General features: G+C 52.1%; 3 non-coding genes across 3 annotated transcripts; all 3 read right to left on the bottom strand.

Annotated features, from left to right (window-relative positions):
- Positions 1 to 596: 596 nt before the first annotated feature.
- Positions 597 to 690, bottom strand: TRNAY-GUA. Its single transcript has 2 exons — positions 654 to 690; positions 597 to 632 (listed from the first exon to the last, which is right to left on the bottom strand). It is a non-coding gene; the product is annotated as a tRNA-Tyr (tRNA).
- Positions 691 to 3735: 3045 nt separating this feature from the next.
- On the bottom strand, positions 3736 to 3829 carry TRNAY-GUA. The gene is made up of 2 exons: positions 3793 to 3829; positions 3736 to 3771 (listed from the first exon to the last, which is right to left on the bottom strand). It is a non-coding gene; the product is annotated as a tRNA-Tyr (tRNA).
- A 2982-nt stretch (positions 3830 to 6811) lies between these two features.
- On the bottom strand, positions 6812 to 6905 carry TRNAY-GUA. The gene is made up of 2 exons: positions 6869 to 6905; positions 6812 to 6847 (listed from the first exon to the last, which is right to left on the bottom strand). It is a non-coding gene; the product is annotated as a tRNA-Tyr (tRNA).
- Between the last annotated feature and the right edge of the window lie 8576 nt (positions 6906 to 15481).

Here is a 15481-nt window from a genome sequence, read left to right as displayed (position 1 = left end):
AGACACAGAGAAAAATAAACGAAGACACTGAAATGACACTGTCAGACACCACGGAAGCGACACAGACCCTGAGAAGAAGATGAGAGGGAGAGGGTGATTTTTTCAGGGAGAATGACAACATTGTCTGGGGCCAGCAGGTGTCTTGTAGGCTTGTGGGCCTTCAGGGGGACCAGACATCCCGAGGCTTCACCATGGGCAGAACTCTTTGCCCACCTGGTGGCCAGGGCTCTGTCCCAGGTAAGCAGCGCGATATAGCCCCAGGCCACGGCTAATACGAGGCGGGAGATTGGACTGCGAATAAAAGTGGGGAGGGCGGGATGGTGAGCGTGCAAGAGGCAAATTGGTTAGGCCATAAGGTTCCAGCACTAGTAACAGGACTCCGCGACCTGTGGGAAGAACGATCAGGCAAGTTAAGTTGCAAGTGCCCGGGCCACAGCATAGGCATCAGCACAGGAAGGAAGGTGGTCCAGAAAGGCTTTCCAGAGCTTGGCCCCTGACCAGGTGGCTGCAGCTTGGTGGTCACCCGGCCCTGGAGCCGGCAGGGGTGGCGCTAGGCGGGCATTGGTGTGCGCGCGCGCGCAAAAGCGTCAGGCACTTCCTTCGAGCCGGAATCGAACCAGCGACCTAAGGATGTCGGCAGATGTCTGTGCAGTCTACAGTCCTCCGCTCTACCAGCTGAGCTATCGAAGGGTGCGCGTTGCCACAGCTGGGTCATTTGGCTGTTCTGGAAAGGAAGAGGACCAAGTCCGGGAAATGCCAGAGGTCCACTAAGCCTTGGAGTGGCTGGAACCCCGCCTTGGATGAGAGTCCCGCGCTTGTCGCCAAGGCGCCCCCTTCGGGGCGGAGCAAATCCTCTGGGTGCGGTTGCCTGGCATCCCCGAGGACGGCCATTGCCAATCTCCCAGCCGATGGGAGAGAGGTGGATGGGAGGGTGTGCGGGGGATGAGGGTTTAGGGGTTGGATGGTGCCAGTGGGACACGCCACCACCTGTCGCACTTTTAGCCCTCTACATGGCCCTTTCTACCCGGGCAGTGAGAATGACAGCTCTCCCTGGGGGGAGAGAGGGTGAGAGAGTGAGGGGCGGGGGGTGGGGGCAGTTGGCGAAGTGGATGGTTGTGTCCGGTAGGGGAGGGTGGATTGAGGACAAAAGGAGGAGAACCGGAATGGACACCGGGTAGGCGGCTGCCAACCGCAGCGAAGCCTCAGGGACTGGTGGAAGCCTCTAATGCGGGGCCTTCCCAAACTGTCTGGGCTCTCCTCTCCAGCCGCCCCGCCATGCTCCTCCTCGCCGTGTGTTCCCCCCAACCCCCCCAGGATGTCCTATACTCGCCTTGGGGAGCATTGAGGCTTCCTGAGAAGTGACCGGGAGAGAAGGACTCGGGCTAGTTGAAGAAAACACACCCAGGGCTTGCGGGTGCCTGAGAGATACCCGCTGTGGCCAGCCTGGAGGCTTGGATGCCCTCCTCTGGGCGCTGACCAGGAGTCCTTTGTCCTGGGCCGCCCCTTTCTGGAGCAGGGCAAGGTTCTGTGGGCTTCCCAGAGAGGCGGGGCGGCGGGGGGAGGGGGGCCGGTTAGAGGACACACACAGCACAGGTGTGCGCCTTGGACTCCTTAGCCTGGCCTCACAGTCTTTTAAAGATTTCAGAACCCACGTGATGTGTGCCTACCACCGGCCAAGAACGCTCAGTCACCCGCCTACCTAGGAAACCACATATCCGAGGCACGAGAAGGCACAGGCAAGTGACCACCCTCAGTTGACTGTATGTTCCATGCTGCCCACCCCCACTCCCTCGTCCTACCCCCGACTAGTAGAGCCTCTAGCTCTCCGAGGGTGAGAGTCAGATCTACGCAAGAGGAGCCCCTGCGACTCTTGGTCACATCCTGGTCGGGAAGAATCTGCCTGCTGGCTTCACCCTGGCTTGTGCTGATCACCAAAGCGCCACTCTCCGGCCACCCAAGTCCCAACCTGGACATGTCTAATGAGGACCCGAGGTTCGCCCTTTGGTTCTTCTTTGCTGACTTCGACAGTGGGCGTCACTGGAGGCTGGGTTCTGTCTGTGACTTGTGAGCTATGGGATGGCCCCGAAGCCGTGGAGACCTCACCGTTGGGCCCCTTTCAGTTGGCACAGGCAAATAGGAAAGGTTAAAACAGCTGAGGGTAGGGGGCGTAGGAGGCGTGGATAGGCGGTGTGGGGGGAGACCAGGAGTTGCTTTGGCGGAGAGGGACACATGTGCATTGTGCTGCTCGAAAAAAGTGCTAGCGGACGCAGCCACAGCCGCGTGGGGAGAGTGGCGACCGGGTCCCCACAGGGCTTCCAAGGACCCTGCTCCGATCGCCGTTCCACATGGACTGCTCTCTCTGATAGGTTCCACCTGTCCACCAAGTGTCTGGAGGTTTTTCTCCCAGAGCGAAGCATGCGAACAAAGGACGCTCACTGGCGCTCCGCTGGTTCCCCCAGTCCCCCATGAACCCACGTCTCACCACAGTTCCAGCCCCACTTGGCTGGTGAAAGCCTAGCCCGTTTCCACCTGCCGGCTCTCTCATTGGCCCCCAGAGTGTTCCTCCTTGGGTAGGCCCTCAGAGGGCTGGGAAGCCTCCCAACCGACCCTCCAGGGCCCAGTGTGAAACTTACCAACGTGCTCAACCCTCCGGACAGTGGCCTGAGTCAGCAAGTGAGTTGGAGTGCCCCCTCACCATGACAGCTGTCACTCAAGCTTCACTTCTTCTCCCTGCCTTTGACCCAACACCGGCCCCCAGCTATCTTGGGTCGGAAGCCCTTTCCACCTCTGTGCTTTAGCCCTCTCTTCACCGCTGCCTCTCCCTGGCAAGTAGCAGGGAAATCCGTATGGGTGGCTTTGCCAACTTAGAACTGACTGTTAGTTTCTTTACTCTTCGAGCAGGAGCCAAAACCCTGCTGCAGGCACACCAAGCGGTGTGGAAGGCTCAGGAAAGCTGAGGCTTGGGGCATGTGTTTTTGCCTGAGGGGGAGCCACACTCCTGTCCTCCATGCGAAGGACAACCTATCCGAGCCCATGGAAGTTCCGTTGATTAGGAAGTTCTCTAGGTGGCAGCTGTCTCCGACATGTAGGCAAAATACAGCGGGGCTGAATTTGGATGAGAGAGAGAGAAAGAGAGACGGAGAGGAAGACAGGCTAGTCTCATGTGAAGGCAGGAATAGAGACCCTGAGAAGGAGAAGGAAGGGAGAGGGTGATTTTTCAGGAAGGATAGAACTGTCATTGGTGACCGGTGTCCTGTTCTGTAGGCCTGTGGGCCTCCGGGCGGGGGGGAGGGGGAACCAGACTTCCCGATGCTTGACTGTAGGCCCAAGTCTTTGCCCACCTGGTGGCCAGGGTTCCGTCCAAGGAGAGCAGAGCGATGTAGCTCCGGACGGTGGCTACCTGGAGGTGGGAGAGATCAGGTAGCGAATAAAAGTGGAAAGGGGAGGGATTGCGGGCGGCCGATCGCCTGGGCCAGAAGGCAGAGGAAGTGGGATCTGCTTTGCGCTGAAGGGTACGAGACCGCGGACTGTGGGGAAGAATGGTCAGGCGAGTTCCCGGGCCACAGCACAGGCGTAGGCGTAGTCCGTAGGAAGGAAGTTGGTCCAGGAAGGCTTTTCGAGGTTTGGCCCCTGAGAAAGTGGCTTCAGCTTGGCGGCTACCCAGCCCTGGAGCCGGCAGGGGTGGCGCTAGGCGGGCATTGGTGTGCGCGCGCGCGCGCAAAAGCATCAGGCACTTCCTTCGAGCCGGAATCGAACCAGCGACCTAAGGATGTCGGCAGATGTCTGTGCAGTCTACAGTCCTCCGCTCTACCAGCTGAGCTATCGAAGGGTGCGCGCTGCCAGAGCTGGGTCATTTGGCTGTTCTGGAAAGAAAGGGGCCAAAGTCCCAGGAACAGCAGAGGTCTACTAAACCTTGGGGTGGCTGGAATCCCGCCTTGGATGAGAGTCCCACACTTGTCGCCAAGGCGCCCCCTTCGGGGCGGAGCAAATCCTCTGGGCGTGGTTGCCTGGCATCCCCCGGGTAGCTATTGCCAAGCTCCGTGAGGATGGGAGAGTGGTGGAGTGGGGAGTCGGGGGTGAGTGTTGGGACGTGGGGGGGTCTGGTGTGGCGTACGCCCACCTGTTGCCCTCTTAGCCCTCTGCATGCCTCTTTGTACAGCCCCAGTGTGAATCACAGCTCTCACTGGGAAGAGGGAGGGTGAGAGTGTGAGAGGAGGGGGGTTGGCGAAGTGGATGGGTGGGTCCGGTGGAGGAGGGGTCGCTTGAGGACGGAAGGAGTGGAACAGGAATGGGCATTAGGTAGGCGGCTGCCAACTGCAGCCCAGCCTCAGGGGCCGGTGATGGCCCCTAATGGTGCGCTTTTCCCAAGCGCCTGGGCTCTCCTCTTCAGCCACCCCACTACTCTCCTGGCGAAGTGCCCCGACCCGCCTACCTGGGATGTCCTATGCTTGGGTTGGGGAGTACTGAGACTTCCTGAGAAATTACCAGGATAAAGGACTAGAGCTAGGTGAAGAGACCACACCCAGGGCTTGCGGGTGCTGGAGGGATGCCCGCCGGAGCCAACTTTGAGGCTGGGTTTCCCTCCTGTACTCACTGACCAGGAGTCCTTTGCACGGAGCTGCCCCTTTCTGAAGTAGGGCAAGGTTCTTCCCTGAGGGGACAAGCGGCGGGGTAGAGAACACACCAGGACAGGTGTGCGCCTTGGACTGCTTACCCTGCCTGGCCTCGCAGTCTTTTACAAAGAATTCAGACCCCATGTGATGTGTGCCTATCACCAGCCAAGAACGCTCAGTCACCTACCTATCTAAGGACCTACTCTCCGGAGGCACTAGAAGGTACACTCAAGTGACCTCTCTCAGTTGACTCCTCTGCCCCACCCCTGACGGCAGAGCCTCTGGATCTCCGAGGGTGAGGGTCAGATCCTCGCAGGAGCCCCTGCGACTCTCGGTCACATCCTACACAGGAAGAATCAGCCTGCTGGCTTCACCCTGACTTGTGCTGGTCACCAAAATGCCACTCACTGGTCCACCCGTGCTCTTCCCCGGCGTCACCAAACCTAGCTTCCAAGAGCACCGGAGCCTCCACATCTCAACGGGGACAGGTCCAAGGAGGACCTGAAGTTCGCCCTTTGGTCCTTGTTTGCTGATTTCGGCAGTGGGCGTCACTGGAGGCTGGGTTCTCTCTTTGGTCTGTGAGCTAGGGGATCACCCTGGAGCAGTGGAGACCCCACCGTTGGCCCCCTTCAGTTAATAGAGGGAGGTAGGAAAGGCTGAGACGGGCGGGGGCGGAGGTCGGGTGGGTAGGCGGTGTGGGGAGACCAAGAGCTGCTCTGGCGGAGAGGAACACATGTGCATTCTGCTGACTGAAAAAGGTTTGTTGACCCAGGACGGTGGGTAGGGCGGCAATCCGGTCCTCAAAGCCCTTCCAAGGGCTTCGGTAGCTATTCCACTTGTACTGCTTTTTGTGATGTGTTTCAGCTTACTACCAAGTGTCTCGAGATATATTTCCTATAGGGGGCGTATGACTAAGGGACGCTCATTGGTGTTCCTCTGGTGGCCCCTGATGAACCCACTTCTCACCATGGGTCCAGCCTCCCTTGGCTGGTGAAAGCCTAGCCCATTTCCACCTGCGGGCTCTCTTCTTGACCTCCAGTATCTTCCTTCTGGGGGAGGCCGGAAGGGGGCTGTGGCGCCAACCAACCGAGCCTCCAGGGCCCAGTGTGAAACTTACCAACATGCTCAGACCCTCCAGACAGTGGCGTGAGTCAGCAGGTGAGTTGGAGTGCCCCCACACCGTGACAGCCATTGCCCAAGCTTCACCTTTGCTCCCTTCTTTTGACCCAGCGCCTACCCCCCCACCACCAACCCACTAGCTCTCCCACGTCAGGAGCCCTTTCCACGTCTGTGCTTTAGCCCTCTCTTCTCTCACGCCTCCTCTCACAAGTAGCGGAGAAATCCGTATGGGTGGTTTTGTCAACTAAGAACTGTTAGGTTTCCTTACTCTTCGAGCAGGAGCCAAAACCCTGCTGCAGGCACACCAAGAGGTGTGAAAGCTCAGGAAAGCTGAGGCTCCAGGCATGTGTGTATCTGAAGGGGAGCCACACTCCTGTCCTCCACTTGAAGGACAACCTGCCTGAGCCAATGGAAGTCCCGTTGATTAGGAAGTTCTCAGGGTGGCAGTGGTCTCCAACATGCAGATAAAATACAGCAGGCTGAGCATGGATGAGAGAGAGAGAAAGAGAGAGAGCAGTGTCACATGCCAAGGCCGGTACAGAGACCCTGAGAAGGAGATGAGAGGGAGAGGGTAATTTTTCAGGGAGGATGGCACTGTTTTCTGTGACGAGTGTCCTGTTTTGCATTGTTGTGGGCCTCCGGGGAGACTAGACCTCCTGAGGCTTGACTGTGGGCCCAACTCTTTGCCCACCAAGTGGCCGGGGCTCTGTCCAAGGTGAGCAGGGCGGTGTGCCGGAGGCGCTGGCTACCCTGGGGTCGGAGATGAGGCTGTGAATAAAAGTGGGTGGGGGCAGGAGTGCAGGTGGCGGACAGGCTGGGCCAGAAGGCAGAGGCAGTGGGGTCTGCTTTGCGCTGAAGGGTACGAGACCGCGGACTGTGGGAAGAATGGGCAGGCAAGTTCCTGGGCCACAGCACAGGCTGTAGGGTGTAGGATGGAAGGTAGTCCAGAAAGGCTTTTAAAGAGCTTGACCGCTGAGAAGGTGGCTGCAGCTTGGCGGCTATCCCGCCCTGGAGCCGGCAGGGGTGGCGCTAGGCGGGCATGGGTGTGTGTGCGCGCGCGCGCAAAAGCGTCAGGCACTTCCTTCGAGCCGGAATCGAACCAGCGACCTAAGGATGTCGGCAGATGTCTGTGCAGTCTACAGTCCTCCGCTCTACCAGCTGAGCTATCGAAGGGTGCGCGCTGCCACGGCTGGGTCATTTGGCTGTTCTGGAAAGGAAGGGGACCAAGTCCCGGGAATGCCGGAGGTCCACTAAGCCTTGGGATGGCTGGAACCCCGCGCCTTGGATGAGAGTCCCGCGCTTGTCGCCAAGGCGCCCCCTTCGGGGCGGAGCAAATCCTCTGGGGGCGGTTGCCTGGCATCCCCGAGGACGGCCATTGCCAATCTCCCAGCCGATGGGAGAGAGGTGGATGGGGGTTGTGCGGGAGGGTGGGGGTGGGGGTCAGGGTTTAGGAGTTGAATGGTGCCGGTGGGACATGCTACCACCTGTTCCACTCTTAGCCCTCTGCATGCCCCTTTCTACCTGGGCACTGAGAATGGCAGCTCTCCCTGGGGGTAGGGAGGGTGAGAGGGTGAGGGGAGGGGGGTCGGCGACGTGGATGGGTGAGTCTGGTGGGGGAGGAGTGGCTTGAGGACGAAAGGAGGAGAACCGGAATGGGCACCGGGTAGGCGGCTGCCAACCGCAGCGCAGCCCCAGGGTCTGTGGAGGCGTCTAATGGGGAGCCTTCCCCAACGGCCTGGGCTCTCCTCTCCAGCCGCCCCGCCAATTCCCTCCTCGCCATGTGCCCCCACACCCTCTCCCACGATGTCCTATCCTCGCCTTGAGAAGCACTGAGGCTTCCTGAGAAGTGACCGGTAGAGAAGGACTCGGGCTAGTTGAAGAGAACACACCCAGGGGTTGCGAGTGCCTGAGAGATACCCGCTGGGGCCAGCCTGGAGGCTTGGCCGCCCTCCTCTGCAAACCGACTAGGAGTCCTCTGCTGGAGGCCGCTGCTCTCTGAAGTAGGGCAAGGTTCTGTGGGCTTCCCAGACAGGCCAGGGGGCGGGGTAGAGGACGCACACAGCACAGGTGTGCGCTTGGATTCCTTGCCCGGGCCTCACAGTCTTTTACCAAGGTTTCAGACCCTATGTGAGATGTGTGCCCACCACCGGCTGAGAACGGTCAATCACTCACCTTTCCAGAGACCCACTTCCCAGAGGCATGACAAGGAACACCCACGTGACTTCCCTCAATTGAGTATATGCTCGGCGCTGCCCACTCCCGACTGGTAGAGCCTCTGGATCTCCCAGGGTGAGGGTCAGATCCTCTCAGTTGCCCCTAGGACACTTGGTTACGTCCTACAGGGGAAGAATCTGCCCTCCGGCTTCACCCTGGCTTGTTCTGATCACCAAAGCACCACTCGCTGTCCTGCCTGTGCGTGCTCTACCCCCTAAGCACCAAACCTAGCTTTCAAGAGGAATGGCAGGCTCATGTCACGGGTACATGTCCAATGAGGACTCGAGGTTCGCCCTTTGGTCCTTGTTTGCTGATTTCGGTAGTGGGTATCACTGGAAGTTGGGTTCTCTCTGTGGTTTGTGAGCTAAGATACCTCCCTGGAGCAGTGGAGACCCCACCATTGGGCCCCTTTCAGTTGTCAGAGGGAAGCAGGAAAGGCTGAGTCAGCCGGGGGCGCAGGTAGGGTGGATAGGCGTTGGGGGGAGAACAGGAGCTGCTGTGGGGAAGGAACACGTGTGCATTCTGCTGACCAGAAAAAAGCTCTTGTGGACACAGTGGGGTAGGGGAGGCAGAGACCGGGTCCCCAGAGGGATTTCAGGGTCCCCACTCCCCTCACCGTTCCACTTGGACTGCTCTGTGTGGTACGTTCCACCTGTCCACCAAATGTCTGGAGGTGTTTCTCCCAGAGCCAAGCATGCGTACAAAGGAGCTCATTGGCGTTCCTCTGGTGCCCCCCGCCCGGCCCCAAGAACCCACTTCTCTGCCACAATTCCTGCCCTACTTGGCTGGTGAAAGCCTGGCCCATTTCCTCCTGTGGGCTCTCTCACTGGTCCTCAGCTTCTTCTTTCTAAGGGAGCCCCGCAGGGGGCTGAGGGTGCTTCCAAGAGTGCCTCCAGGGCCCAGTGTAAAACTTACCAACCTGCTCAGACCCAGAAAGAGATAATTTTTGTGTGCGATGGACATCACATTCCACCCTTCCACTCTCTTAGACCCCCATTCCACTCACACAGATCTTGGAAGTACACTGTCCTCATGGTTCTGGAGGTAAAAATGTCTAATATGAGTTTAGATTATGGGTTGAGACAATCTTGATCTCTTGAAGGGTAGGGTGTAGATGTGACAGAGAGTCGCAGGGGCTCCTGGGAGGATCTGACCCTCACCCTCGGAGATCCAGAGGCTCTGCCAGTTGCAGGTGGGGTGAGGGAGCGCGGGTGGGCAGTGCGGAACATACAGTCAATTGAGGGAGGTCACTTGAGCGTGCCTTAAGGTGTTATTGTGTCTCTGGTAAACGTGTCCCTGGGAAGGTGGGTGAGTGAGTGTTCTTCGCTGGTGGTGGGCACACATCGCATGGGGTCTTAAACCCTTGTAAAAGACTGTGAGGCCAGGGTAAGGAGTCCAAGTGAGCTAATTTTCCAAGCTGGTTGCCATAGATCCTTGACTGAATTCTGTAAGAGTTGAAACCAGGCCCTCCCATGAGCATTGTCTTCTTCCTTAGTTGCCTCTGCCCTATAGTCTTGTTCAGGTGTTCTTTTTCTTTTTCTGCTTCCCAGGAGAGAAAGACCGAGAGGGAAGGGTATTTGCTTCATCTGGAAACTAGGAACGGAGCTAGAGGGTGGGGAGGTGTAAATGTTCCATAGCAAACATGTCAGTGGGGAGCTGAAAACTCTGAGGAGTAGAGGAGTCCACTAAAGCCATGGTTTAGCTCAGGGGACAGTAGAGACCACAAAGGCTGTGCCCGGTGCTCTAGCCAAAGAAGTTATCTCTTGAAGTTTGCTCATAGACTGCTCACATAGTTTCTATGATTTTCAATTTATCAGAAAAAGATGTAAAACAAACAAACAAAAACTACTCCCTGCCCCTGGCCAGTCCTTACATCAATCCTCCTGCCATATGGAGAGCTGCTTCTTCACGGATCACACCTGAAAAATGTTTTAGTCCATCCCTAAATTCCCTGTGAACCTTGTCTTTGAAGACTCATTAACAAGTTACCATCATGCCTAAAGTCCTAGCTACTCCTGGAGACTGAGGCGGAAGATTGCTTGAGCCCAGCCGAAACCCCCTCTTTAAAAAAACAAACAAAAAAACCATTAATACTAATTGGCCAAATTGGAAATGGGCAGCTGTTGGATTTAGATGGTCTGGGTATTCAGCTACACTGGAAACTCACAATCACCCACTCATCTTGGCCCCAAACCAGTGCTTGGCCAGCACAACATATGCACAATGTTATCTATCTATTCATCATCTTTTGGGTTTTTTGTACAATTGGCAACAGTAGTGGGATTCGCATCCACATGCTGGGAGAAACTGGAACCTTAATCGAAGGCCTAGACCCCCTTGGCCACTATCAGACAATATACAACATCTTGCCTTCACTTTCTCATGGCAAATACCCTTCGTTTACATTTCTCTATTTTATAGACTGTGCTCTCGGTGTCCTAACTTCAGGCATCACCCAAGAGTACGCGGATGAAGGGTTCAGGGAACAGATAGTCCTGTGGCAAAAGATTACTATCCGTGTTGGCTTTGGATCATTTATCTTCCACCAGGGGTTTAAAGGAGAGAAATAAAAATAAAATCCTAGGGCCCCCAACCAACTGAACGGACCCCCTCTTGGCCAAAGGGACCTCAAAGATACCTAAAAAACTGAGTTCCTGGCCATGACAAGAGGAAAGATCAGACACGCCTTCCTATACTCCCTCTCTAACCGTCATTAGACTTTCTTTCCCAAGAGTTAAACAGAAACCAGCCCTTTTCAAAGATTTGCTTCACTGCTGATTTCAACCAACTGCCTGATGCTACAGCCAGACTCCTTCTCTCTCTTTGCAATTTAGACACAACTGACCAGCATTGCTTCCCGATAAAAGACCACCAACCATGGTTGTAGTTCTGGCCAGTCCACAGAGGCTACACATAGGGCATCACTGTGTCCTCTGTTTCATCTTTTGACATATAGATCCTAATTTTACTGCATTTAAATGTTAAGTCTCCACCCCAAAGTGAGCATGGGAGGTATGTAACATACATTTGCTTACTATGCATGCTCACTCCCCTTTCATAAATATTCATAGCTCCTCCTATAACCTGCTGAATATGCTTAGCCAACCCATTCAGCATAAATCCCTGCCTCACCCTTCCTCCTCCAAAGCGTCTGCTTTCAAGTTTCTGCTGAAGGCTACACTTCCCAGCCTGCAGGGTAGCCAGCCTACAGGCTACAACCCTTTATAAGAAATGAAGCTCTCCTTTTCCAACTTATGTATCTCATGATTTTAAGTCAACAAGGGGAAGGAAGGTCTTACTGAGTAAATAAATGAATACTGGGTAATGAGCGAATGAAATCTGTTCCACATGCTCAGCTGTGGGCCTCTTGCACGTGTAGACTATGTTTTATCTTGTTGGTTTCCTCTCAGAAATTGCCAAAATTTCTTAGGAAGATGAACTACATTTGAAATTAATTAAGGCTTCAAAATCTTAGTTCTGAGAGAACATGACTTATCAGAGTTTCAGGGCATTTGCAAGTTCTTGAGGTCCTACTTAGAGCTAGCATCTAATAAACTACCTAAAGATGCCAGTGGAACACTCCAGCACTCCCTTTTACCAGCGGAGGGAATCAAAGGGCACACATATGTGGTTGTGCCGAATTATTTCTTCAGAGGAGAAGCCCCTTCAAGGTTTTATACTTTGTTTCTAAGACACTTAGAGATGTCTTCATTCTGCTTTCCTACAGACAGAGCAGTTGCTTAAACCATATGAATTTTATGTCTTTAGGACATTAAGAGTCCTCCAGGTCTCAATGTTGACATTTCAGCTGTGCAAACCAATCCTCTGAGACTTCCCTTGTTGCTCTGGAACTTCTTGGGGCGAGCAGAGCACAGTGCTCAAGTTCCTTGCTGACAAACAGTGCCTCACCTTGGGTGGAATCCAACATACCCAGCAAAGCTAAACTCAGACCCCCAGAAAGAGCACTTCTAGGCCTTCCTTCTCTGGAATCTGTATCTAACCCGATGACACAGTGGGCTCATTTTTCCAAGAAAAAGTTTTGATGACAAGTGATAGGGGACATGCCAGCAGCTACACAGGGGCCTGAACGGGGGTTCCGATCTCTGCAGCAATCCTCTCCCATCAGGCAGTTTTGACTACCAGGGAATACTCTGTCCTTATTTACAGATCGCCCTTGTTGGATGGCTGATGCCTTTTTTCAAAAAAGCATTCAATCTTGTTTAGGTTTTAAACCCAACCCCTCACACTCAAAATGATAATTATAACTCTAATGCAGTAATTCTCAATCCCAGCTGTTCATTAGAATCATCTGTGGAGCTTTTAAAAATTCCAATGTGGAGGCCACACCCCTGACCAATTTTATCAGAATCTCTGTGGGTGGTAACCAAGCATTAGTATCTTATGAAGTTTCCCAAGTGCAGCCAATGTGGAGAACCAGTGCCCAAGGATACTCCAACAAGCCATTCTATTTCTATTAAGAACATCTCACTTGTCCCACCTATCATATCAAAACCTCCTTGGGCCCACAGCTATTCCTCTGGAAGCCTGCTGTGACACAGCCCAGAGAGGTCAATGCCAGTTTCAATGCCTAGATGGCAGCCACCAAATGCTGCTCCAAGACCATTACTGGGCCCCAAACCAATTCTGGAAAGGATCTGGTACCAGGAGAGGGTGCAGTTGTTCACAGATCAGGTAGGGAAAGAAAATAATTTTCTCCTCCTCTTTCACAAGTTCCTAGCTGGGAGTCCCTGTAACAAAAGACGGATTAACAAGATAAAAACAAACAGAAGTTTACTAACTTGTATACCTCATGTACACATTGCAGATAACCCAGAAAAAAGAGTAAATCTCTATAGTAGATCTCCAAGAGCTCTCTTAGACTTCAGGCTTAAATACCATCCTTCTCTGAAACCAGGAAGAAAAGTGTTGGGAAAGTCCAGGTTAAGACAGGATGATCGGAAAAAGCACCATAAACAAAAGCGAGGTTTGTTATGCAGATTTTAGTTGATGTCTTCTTCAGTAATTAAGAGTCCCCAGAGATTTAGTCGTCCCTCTCTTCCAGGTTCAGAGACTCACCCTTAACAAGTGGAGACTTTCTTCATAGATGTAAATTTCTCTTACAAAACGGTAACTTTTCAGAGCTTCTCCTATGTGTACAGTTTCTCAAAATAACCAGTTCAAAATAAACTTTATGTTAAAAAGGTATATTGTGGGGTGGCATATTCTGGTCTCCCATAGTATATTTTGTGGCGGGCATGTCTTAAACTCCATCAACCACAAGGAACCACGTATAGGAAGGGCTATTCCCTAGTCCCTCTGGGTTCCTCTGTCTTTCATTCTCATTATTTTATGTCTCTTAGATGGTCAGTTTCTCACTTGCTGATCCCACCCACATGCTGGACAGAAGTCTGCACAGGATGCCTTAGCTTTTGGAGAAAATATATTCAGGACATGACATCTGAGAATGTATCTTCCAGTTCATGGTTGTGTGGATCCTAAGTCATTGATTTTTAGCCCTTGGAGGTTGACTTGATCTACATATTCTAAAAGTATTACCTTCTTTGTGATAGAGCCCATAGAAGAGATGGGACAGAGATGCTGCTTCTAGAACCAACTGTGTTCTTTCCTTTTTTCTTTCAGATTTTCCTTTTTCTGACAAGTGTCACTGAGGAAAAATCAAGAGGAGGGTGGGTGGCAGGGTCTTCATCTAGCCAACATTTACACAGATTGTGTTTCTTGTCTGGTCTGGTCTGGGGCCTTGTCTTCCAGTATGATGACCTTGGGAGGATGAGTTGCTGAGTCAAGAGACAAATATCTTCTTCTTTTTCCTTTTGCCAATTTTGTGGGTTGTAGATCAACAAAATGAAGGTGTCTCCTAGATACCTTAAAGTAACAAGGTGTTATAACTCAACGGTTAGTGCACTAGGCTATAATTTAAAGGTATGAATTCCAGCTCTCCTGGGCTCTAAGTTGCAGCAGTTTTTTTTGCTCTGGGATGTATTTACCAGGCTCAGATAAAAACTTCACTGATTTTAACAAACATTTCAGGAATAATGCCAATTCTGCACAATATCTCCCAGAAAAACTAAAGAGGAGGTAATAATTCTTGACTTTTTGTATGAGAAGAGCATATTCTGGTATTAAAACCAGACAAAGACACTATAAGAAAACTGCAGACCAATATTTCTGAAGAATGTAGAAGCAAAAATTCTTATCAAAACTTTAGCAAGTTCCATTCAACAATACATAAAATAATGACACATCAGGATCAAGTGGGATTTATCTCAGAAAAGCAAAGTTGGTTTGATATTCAGAATCCATCAATGTAATTCATTATATTAACAAGCTAAAAAAGAAAAATCATATGATTACATCAAAAGATGCAGACAAAACATTTGACAAAATTCTACATTCATTTCTGAAATAAACTCTCAGCAAATTAGGAATAGAAGGAAACTTTCTAGGCCAGGTGCAATGGCTCACACCTGTAATCCTAGCACTTTAGAAAGCCAATGCAAGAGGATCACTTGAGGTCAGAAGTCTAAGATCAGCCTGGGCAACATATCGAGACCCCATCTCTGCAAAAAATAAGAAAAATATCTAGGTATGGTGGTGTGTGCCCATAGTCTCAGCTACTTGGGAAGCTGAGGCAAGAGGATTACTTCAGCCCAGTAAGCTATGATGGTGCCACTACACTGCAGCCTAGGCAAGACCTTGTCTTTAAAAAAAAAAGAAAGAAAGAAAAAAAAGAAATTAAAAATAGATCTATGGAATAAAAGTACAGAGATAGAACCACACATATATTGTCATTTGACTGTTGGCAAAGCTTCAAAGGCAATTCAGTGGAGAAAGGTAGGTTTTCCAACAAATGGTGTTAGAAAAATTCAACAAAAAACATTTTTTTTTTTTTTTTTGAGACAGAGTCTCACTCTGTTGCCTGGGCTAGAGTGAGTGCCCTGGTGTCAGCCTAGCTCACAGCAACCTCAAACTCCTGGGCTCAAGTGATCCTACTGCCTCAGCCTCCTGAGTAGCTGGGACTACAGACATGTGCCACCATGCCCAGCTAATTTTTTCTATATATATATTTTAGTTGGCCAGATAATTTCTTTCTATTTTTAGTAGAGACGGGATCTCACTCTTGCTCAGGCTGGTCTCGAACTCCTGACCTCGAGCGATCCACCGGCCTTGGCCTCCCAGAGTGCTAGGATTACAGGTGTGAAAAAATATTTTTAATCCCTACATCACACCATATACAAAAATTAACTTAAAATGGATCATAGACCTAACAGTAAAACCCAAAACTACATAATTTTTAGAGTAAAACCTTTGTCAGCTTGTACTGGGGAAAGATTTCTTAGATGCAACAACACTGAAAATATGACCCACAAAAGAAAAACATGATTAACTGAACTTCATCAAAATTCAGAACTTCTGACATATGAAAGACACTGCAAAAAGACAAGTCACACACTGGGAGATAAACATCTTTAGAGATGACTATCTCCTATGGGACATTTGACAATGTCTGGAGATAG

The sequence above is a fragment of the Lemur catta genome, chromosome 1 (assembly GCF_020740605.2).
Source record: "Lemur catta isolate mLemCat1 chromosome 1, mLemCat1.pri, whole genome shotgun sequence".
Lineage (NCBI taxonomy): Eukaryota > Metazoa > Chordata > Mammalia > Primates > Lemuridae > Lemur > Lemur catta.
The sequence above is the reverse complement of the archived record's forward strand: the minus strand, read 5'-3'. Positions and strand labels throughout refer to the sequence as shown.